The sequence below is a fragment of the Palaemon carinicauda genome, chromosome 37 (assembly GCF_036898095.1).
Source record: "Palaemon carinicauda isolate YSFRI2023 chromosome 37, ASM3689809v2, whole genome shotgun sequence".
Taxonomy (NCBI): domain Eukaryota; kingdom Metazoa; phylum Arthropoda; class Malacostraca; order Decapoda; family Palaemonidae; genus Palaemon; species Palaemon carinicauda.
Window position 1 is genome coordinate 6,234,239 of NC_090761.1, and position 7,500 is coordinate 6,241,738.

Here is a 7,500-nt window from a genome sequence, read left to right on the forward strand (position 1 = left end):
TGGGAGTCCTCCTCTTTTCAGTGAGCGGTAATTCAAAAAGACTTGGTTTTCAAATATGGTGAATGGTCACCTGGTTCCTCTCTTATATTTTCTTTGTTCATTAGATTGTAGTTTTAAATTAGAAGGAAACTATATTCAAGAGAGCAAATATAATATTGGTGTCTAAACTCTGCGAATTGATTAGTAGCGATTAAAGTAGATGGTGGCGTGAGACTTGTAAGATTAAATCTTGTGTATATACGTAAAATGGAATGGCAGTATTTTTTTTTATTTATATTTACCAGGAAAAACACTGCAGATTTGTCTCTCTGGTTAATTTTTTCTTGTATATCTGAAATAAATAATTTCCATTTTGTTTTAAGTGTATTGTCATTACTTACTTTTGTCAAGCTATGAAAGGAATCCCTACTTTAAAGATCAAGTTTTCTTGATAATTTGTCCAATGTCTTATATATTTGTCCTTTCACCTTTTCTAAAAAAATTCAATAATTTCATTACTTTTCTACACGATTTGTGTATATGATCCTGTTCATCCTTGCAGGGAATCATATTCGAAGGCGAAAAGAAGTCGCGTTAAAAACGAATAAGTTACTTTAAAATTTGAAGGCGGGATAATCTCACTTCGCTTATTCGTCACGAATAATTCTAAATTTCGTGTAGGGATTATCCCCAAACGGATAAAGCATTGTAAGCAAGTTTAGATTTTTAAGATGAAGTGATCCCAATCTACTCATAGTTGCATAGTTGCAAGTAAACTTAATATTTGGAGGTAGAGTAATCCCACCTTATTCGAAGGGTGCAAACATCCTTGAATTTTGAAGGCGCATTAATCTCTCTTCACTTAACGGTTGAATACAATGGTAAACTTTGTGGGTATAGTAATCTCATTTCGATTGTGGGTTACAAGATAAAAAAAAAAAAAATATTACGAAACATTTTCTCTCGACTCATTTCAGAGGCACTATCTTTTTGAAAGTCATATTTTGAATTTCTGAAAATAGTAATTTTTATTTTTAACCTAACCTAACTTTATACCAATACATGGCCTAATAGTTATTTAAAAGTTTCTAGTCCAATTATTTTTTTATCTATATTAGTATAGCAATACGGAAGGTGGCTATAAAAAGATTTACATAAAGCTGATGATATGTACATCCACAGCATTAATGCATTTATGATAATATTTTCCGAAGTTAACTGATTTATTAGTACATGAGTAATATTTAAAAATCTCCATAGATCAGCACGCGTTGACTCCATTAGTGGTAATTACCAAATGAATTTGAAGAATATGAAAACTAGAACCAAGGGTATAAAACAGTATATCAACAATTTCTTCCAAGATGATTTACGATTTTTAAAAATTTATTTTTGCTTTTCCGAACTTCCTTTATCGATACTGATATATCCGAGTTTGTTCTTCTCGAAAGAAATATTTCCTCTTTTCTGATCCTTGATTTTTTCAAATATTTTCGTATTGCTCTGAAGACTTTTCATGAAAAATGCAGCGCCAACTCCCAGCAGAGTTTACGATATTGTTTCTCAGTTATTGACCTCACAAAAGTCTCAACAAAGTGCTAAATATTACATTTACATATTTTGCATTATTTCCTGGGCTTCTCTTTTGCACTTGCTTGATGGTTCATTAAGTATGAATGGTTCAATAGAACTTTTCACAAATCATTGAATATTAAAATAATAGTATACTTGTGAATTATATATGTTCATACGAAGCTGGTCTAGCATAGGAATAAATCTTTTATTTGTGTATTTCATTTGTGTGTTTAAGAGATGTGTAGCCAGCTCGTTGGGCGAGTTCCACTCATGTAGGTTCAAGTAATGTATCTAAATTACATAAAACTTTCGTCATTCATTTAACTGTATTTTCATTCAGTCTCGTATATGTAGATTTATATGTAGATTTCCATTATTCTTAAGAAAACTTTTTCTTTCATGTAGTTTGTAACGAAATCTTATGTAATCTCGTTTAGGTATGCTGTATGACCCATACTAGGTATGAACACGAGGGAGAACGTAATATTTATGTTTCCACGTGGTCGGGAAGTGCATGAAATTCTCGAAGTAGATTTACTCTTTTTTTTTTTTATTGTTTCGAGGAGTAGGTGGGCGGAGATAGTTAAGAGAGAGTTGCCTCGCCATGTCCACTGGAACTCATCTGTTACTCGACTAGTTGGCAACTTTGGCTCTACAAAGCCCCCAAGCATCCACACCATGTCCTAGAAGGATCTAGAATAATTAAATTATTTATATATATGTATATACAGTATATACATATATACTGTATATATATATACACACATATATATATACACACACACATATATATATATATATATATATATATATATATATATATATATATATAATTAGCTCCCAGGAATGCATAAGCAGCAGAAGAGGCCCAGCCAATCCCTTTGAAACAGCCAATTTCACGAACCCTCTCTCCTGTCAAGTATGTGATCTCTTAAACGTGAATAAATTTTTTACCCAGCGTATATCACATATAGGGCTGTTCAAACGTTGTAGGAATTTATTGAATGTTAAATCAAGTGTAGTGTGTTAGCTTAAGGACATTGTCTTATAAATTTTTGTAACTGGCCATGCGAGATTTTGGTTAGTCAGTGAAGTGTATTTATTTTGCTTAACTGTTCGGTAACCTTGTGTGACCCAAAAGACGTAAGCGTAACAGTTACATTTATGTAAATTTCATGTAGTGTTTACTCATTAGAGCTTTAAAGTATTAACTATTTTCATCAATTATCAAAATTAGATACAGTTATAGAATTATTTCCAGGGAAACAAGTGATTATATAATTTCCATAGAGTAACATTTTCTTATCTTAGTCTAAGGCTTTGTCCAGATTTAATATTTTGTATTCAAAACAGGAGCAATAGAGTTTATAAAAAAAAAAACAGGTGACAATAAATAGTAGCAAAAATCTGAACATACATTATTAAAATATAGTGTTTCAGTAATATCACTGATTAAATACTGATGCCGCCCAGATGCAGTGTCCATTGCACTGGTGACTGGACCCATGTCCCCTCGTCTTAAATGTCTCACAAAAAAAAAAAAAAAAAAATGCCATAAAATCCATATAATTGGACCAACAATACAAATACAAAATCAGACTACACATCTCTTAGAAACCAGGCTTCAGATAAACGAATATAAACTGTTTAAACCTTGCTAAGAATATGTTGTCATGAATGAAAACTCTGATAATGCATAAAAAAGATCTCTAGAAAATACAATAACGGTAGTTAAAAATATATAAGTTAGGAGATTTAATTTTACGAGATTAGTGATATGGACATCTAGAAAAATTACTTTAATGACTCAATTGATGTGTGCCAACAAAATATTGAAACCAATCTCAAAGTAACAAGATGTCTTCATATGCTTGAAGAGTTCTCTGTAGATGTAAGATCCTCTTACTGACTTGATCTGTAGAGTACCGGGAATAACAAACCTCTACAACTTGCAACAGGCGGAGAACATTGCCGCCCTCCGCTGCTCCATGGTTCAGCAATGTTCAGTACTTATTTTTCCTTATTAGCAGAGAATAACATCTCTAAAAAAAACTCACTGTAAGAGTTTCTAAAATAGTCTCTATAATGTATGTATATATATATATATATATATATATATATATATATATATATATATATATATATATATTTATGAGCGTGTGAATGTGTTTGTACATACATATATGTATATGTATCAGTAAATGTATTCATATATATGAATATATATATATATATATATATATATATATATATATATATATATACGTGTGTGTATATATACATACATACATACATACATACATATATATATATATATATATATATATATATATATATATATATATATATATGTGTGTGTGTGTGTGTATAAACAGAGATGTATCTATATATATATATATATATATATATAGAATAATATATTTACTAATACATATACGTATATGTATATAAAACACACATAATAATGCACACACACACACACACACACACACATATATATATATATATATATATATATATATACATATATATATAATCTGATTCAATATGTAAGCGAAGTGCGTCAGTCGTATAATTAGCCCCCTGTTTCGTGCACTTGGTAACCAGCTACAAAATTCATCATGCCGGAGTGCATGTATTTTCTTATTAAAAAAAAAAAAAAAAAAAAAAAGCATGGTAAGAAACTGTACCGTAAGGATCGGTAACTGAACATGTAATAGGAATCTAAATTTTCCATAGATGATCTTTATCACGAAACTAGGCATTGAATTTGGCAGTGCTTAGGTAAAAAAAGTAATAATGAAAATATAGAAATATAATGGGAAAAATCTTAGAGATGGGATTCGTTTTCAAAATACAAATGGAGGATATTTCACAATCACGATAATTATTTCTATATCCTTACAAATTGATCAAGCTTTACACTTCATTATAGATTTATTAAGTGTTACACTTCTTGGTCATCAATAAAAAAGAAGTGATGTAAAATTTCAAGTTTAGGACTGAAACTTGAACGTTCGTTCGTTTGTTCTAGAATGCTTTGCTTTAAGACCAAGACTTCAAAGTAAGACATTCTAAAATGAACGAACAAAGGTTAAGTTTCAGTCCTAAACTTGAAATTTTACATAATTTCTTTTTATCGATGACCAAGAAGTGTAACACTTAATAAATCTATAGTGAAGTCTTCCTTTATGCAATTTTATGTTAATTTAGGTTTAAAAATAATAAACGTTGCCAATGGTTAATGCCTGTGCAGTAGAGGAGTTGACAGAAATTACGTATATGCTAACTTAAGTCATTTCGTAAAGCAAAACCGGAGAAGTGGGCCACAAATAACACCACGCGTCTTAGGTGCATTAGCACCCAAACAACTAGTGAGAACAGGGACGTTTAAGTCGGATTTTACACAGTTCATCACAAGCTTCACTCTTAAAGTAATCTATTTGAAAGTGCCTGTGACGATAATGCAAGCAGTAGTATTACTTTGTTAAATAATGTAATAGCATTGGTGAATATTATATATATTACATCAGATACTAATTTATATTTTCCAACGAATTTTACGGCTATATATTACAATTTAAATCTCTCTCTCTCTCTCTCTCTCTCTCTCTCTCTCTCTCTCTCTCTCTCTCTCTCTCTCATAGAAAGGAATGTTTACGATAAAAACACGAAGATAACTTGAATGATATTTTATTTTGATTATAAATAAAATATTACATGATTGATACTGCTGCAAGGCTGATAAACGGTAGTTGCAACCAGCTTCAATTCTTCCCATTTTGGCAGAATGGAGAAATGTACGCGAGAAGTATGAACGAGAAAAAAAAAAAACACGATGCTGCAATGATAATATTTTATTAAGTTCTCATATAGGATATTTAATTTTTTTTTTTTTATATTTGCATTTCTTGCACGAAGATATGGCGAATGATATAAGTAATTTATATAGATTCCATCATGACGGTTTTGTTAAATAACACCACAATGTCACCTGATTTGCGGTAGCACCCTTATCAACACAATATAATAGGTCATTTGTTGAAAGATGGTGTGTGTCTGTATGTGTGTGTGTGTGAGAGAGAGAGAGAGAGAGAGAGAGAGAGAGAGAGAGAGAGAGAGAGAGAGAGAGAGAAATATCATGGGCTAATATAAACCCTTTACTGGTATAAGGAAGAAGTCGTAGTAGTCCTTTGAACACTAGTACAGTAAATGAAATTAAAAACTGGAAAACAATTAAAATACTTTGCCGCTATTTTAATCGGTGGCTGGTCTTATAGCTCTTCTTCCTTTTAAAGATTTTTTTTTTTTATTATGAAGTATAATAATGAAACAGAACATCACAATGCACCTTTATTTACACTTGAGCGCCGCCATTGGGTCGTACTTAAGTCACGTACACTTATCAAAGACTAGTCTGTGACTAATCCACGTCCAGTCATCCGTATTCCACATTCAGTCAGAGAATACACAAAAGACCTGTCGTTGACTATTAAAGCTTAAAGATGACTAGTTTTAGTAATAGTTTCATCAGAATAGATGCTCACCAGAACGTCAGCCGGACAAGCCCAACCCCCGACGGTGGTGCCCAACCATGGCAGTGGACTTACTATAATTATAGTAAACAGCTCAAACTCACGGTCCTGAGTGGGGGTCGATCTGCTGCCATGATAATGCTAGGCGAACACGTTACCACTCTACTAGCCAGCAGACGACTAGAGTTTTGTGGCGACTATCGCTGAGAAATTAGTGTGTATATGACCCATACTTAAGCCTGATAAACCATTAGCTATGTCTGTCCAGTGACGTATAAACTGTCAAAATGTCTAAATAGATCATCATCTCCCCTAACAAGTACTACATCAAATATATGAAGAATTCAACTGATTTGGTTGAACATTCAAATGTTTATAAGTTAAAATTAAAGAAATAATTTTTGTATTTTTTTCTGTAGGATTTGTTAATGACAGCTTAGATTTTGTAAATTAAGCAACATAATCTCATGGTATTCCAGATTGCCTAAATACATCTTTTGAACTTTCCTAATTAAATGCATTAGTTGATCTCCAATTTCAAATTATTTATATATATATATATATATATATATATGTATTTATAAATATACGTAAATATATATATATATATATATATATATATATACATACATATATATATATATATGTATATATATGTGTGTGTGTATATAAATATATATGTATGTATATACATATGAATAAATATATATGTGTATATATATGTATATATATATATACAGTATATATATATATATATATATATATATATATATATATATATATATGTATATATATATACGTATATCTATATGTAAATTATATATATATATATATATGTATATAAATGTAAATATATACATATATGTGTATACATGTATATATGTGTATATATGTATATGAATATATATAAATAAATATGTGTATGGTATATATATGTATATATATATATATATATATATATATATATATATATATATATATTCCCAAATGCATAGGAGGTGTACTGATATGAACAATATATCATATTGTCTATGGCCGAGGGATATGAACTTTTTTTTTTCAAAAAATTTGAACAGGTTAGTTTTTTGAGATGGCAAACAACAGTTCTGTTTTTTTTTTTTTTTTTTTTTTTTTTTTTTTTTTTTTTTTTTTTTTTTTTTTGGTTAAATTGAATATTAAAACTGTTAACAATTTAATTAAAAAATCACTTTCCTAGCTACCCCATGTCTTTTACAATGAAAAGATCGGAATTCATTTTTATATTTTTTTATGCTTTTTGAGTTGTGATTCTGAATCGATTATTTATACTATATGAGTCATTTCTACACCAGGAAAATATTTTGTTATCCTGAATATCTCATAAAAAACTGTCGAAATAGTAAAGCAAAAATTTGTTCCACCATCATTTGAG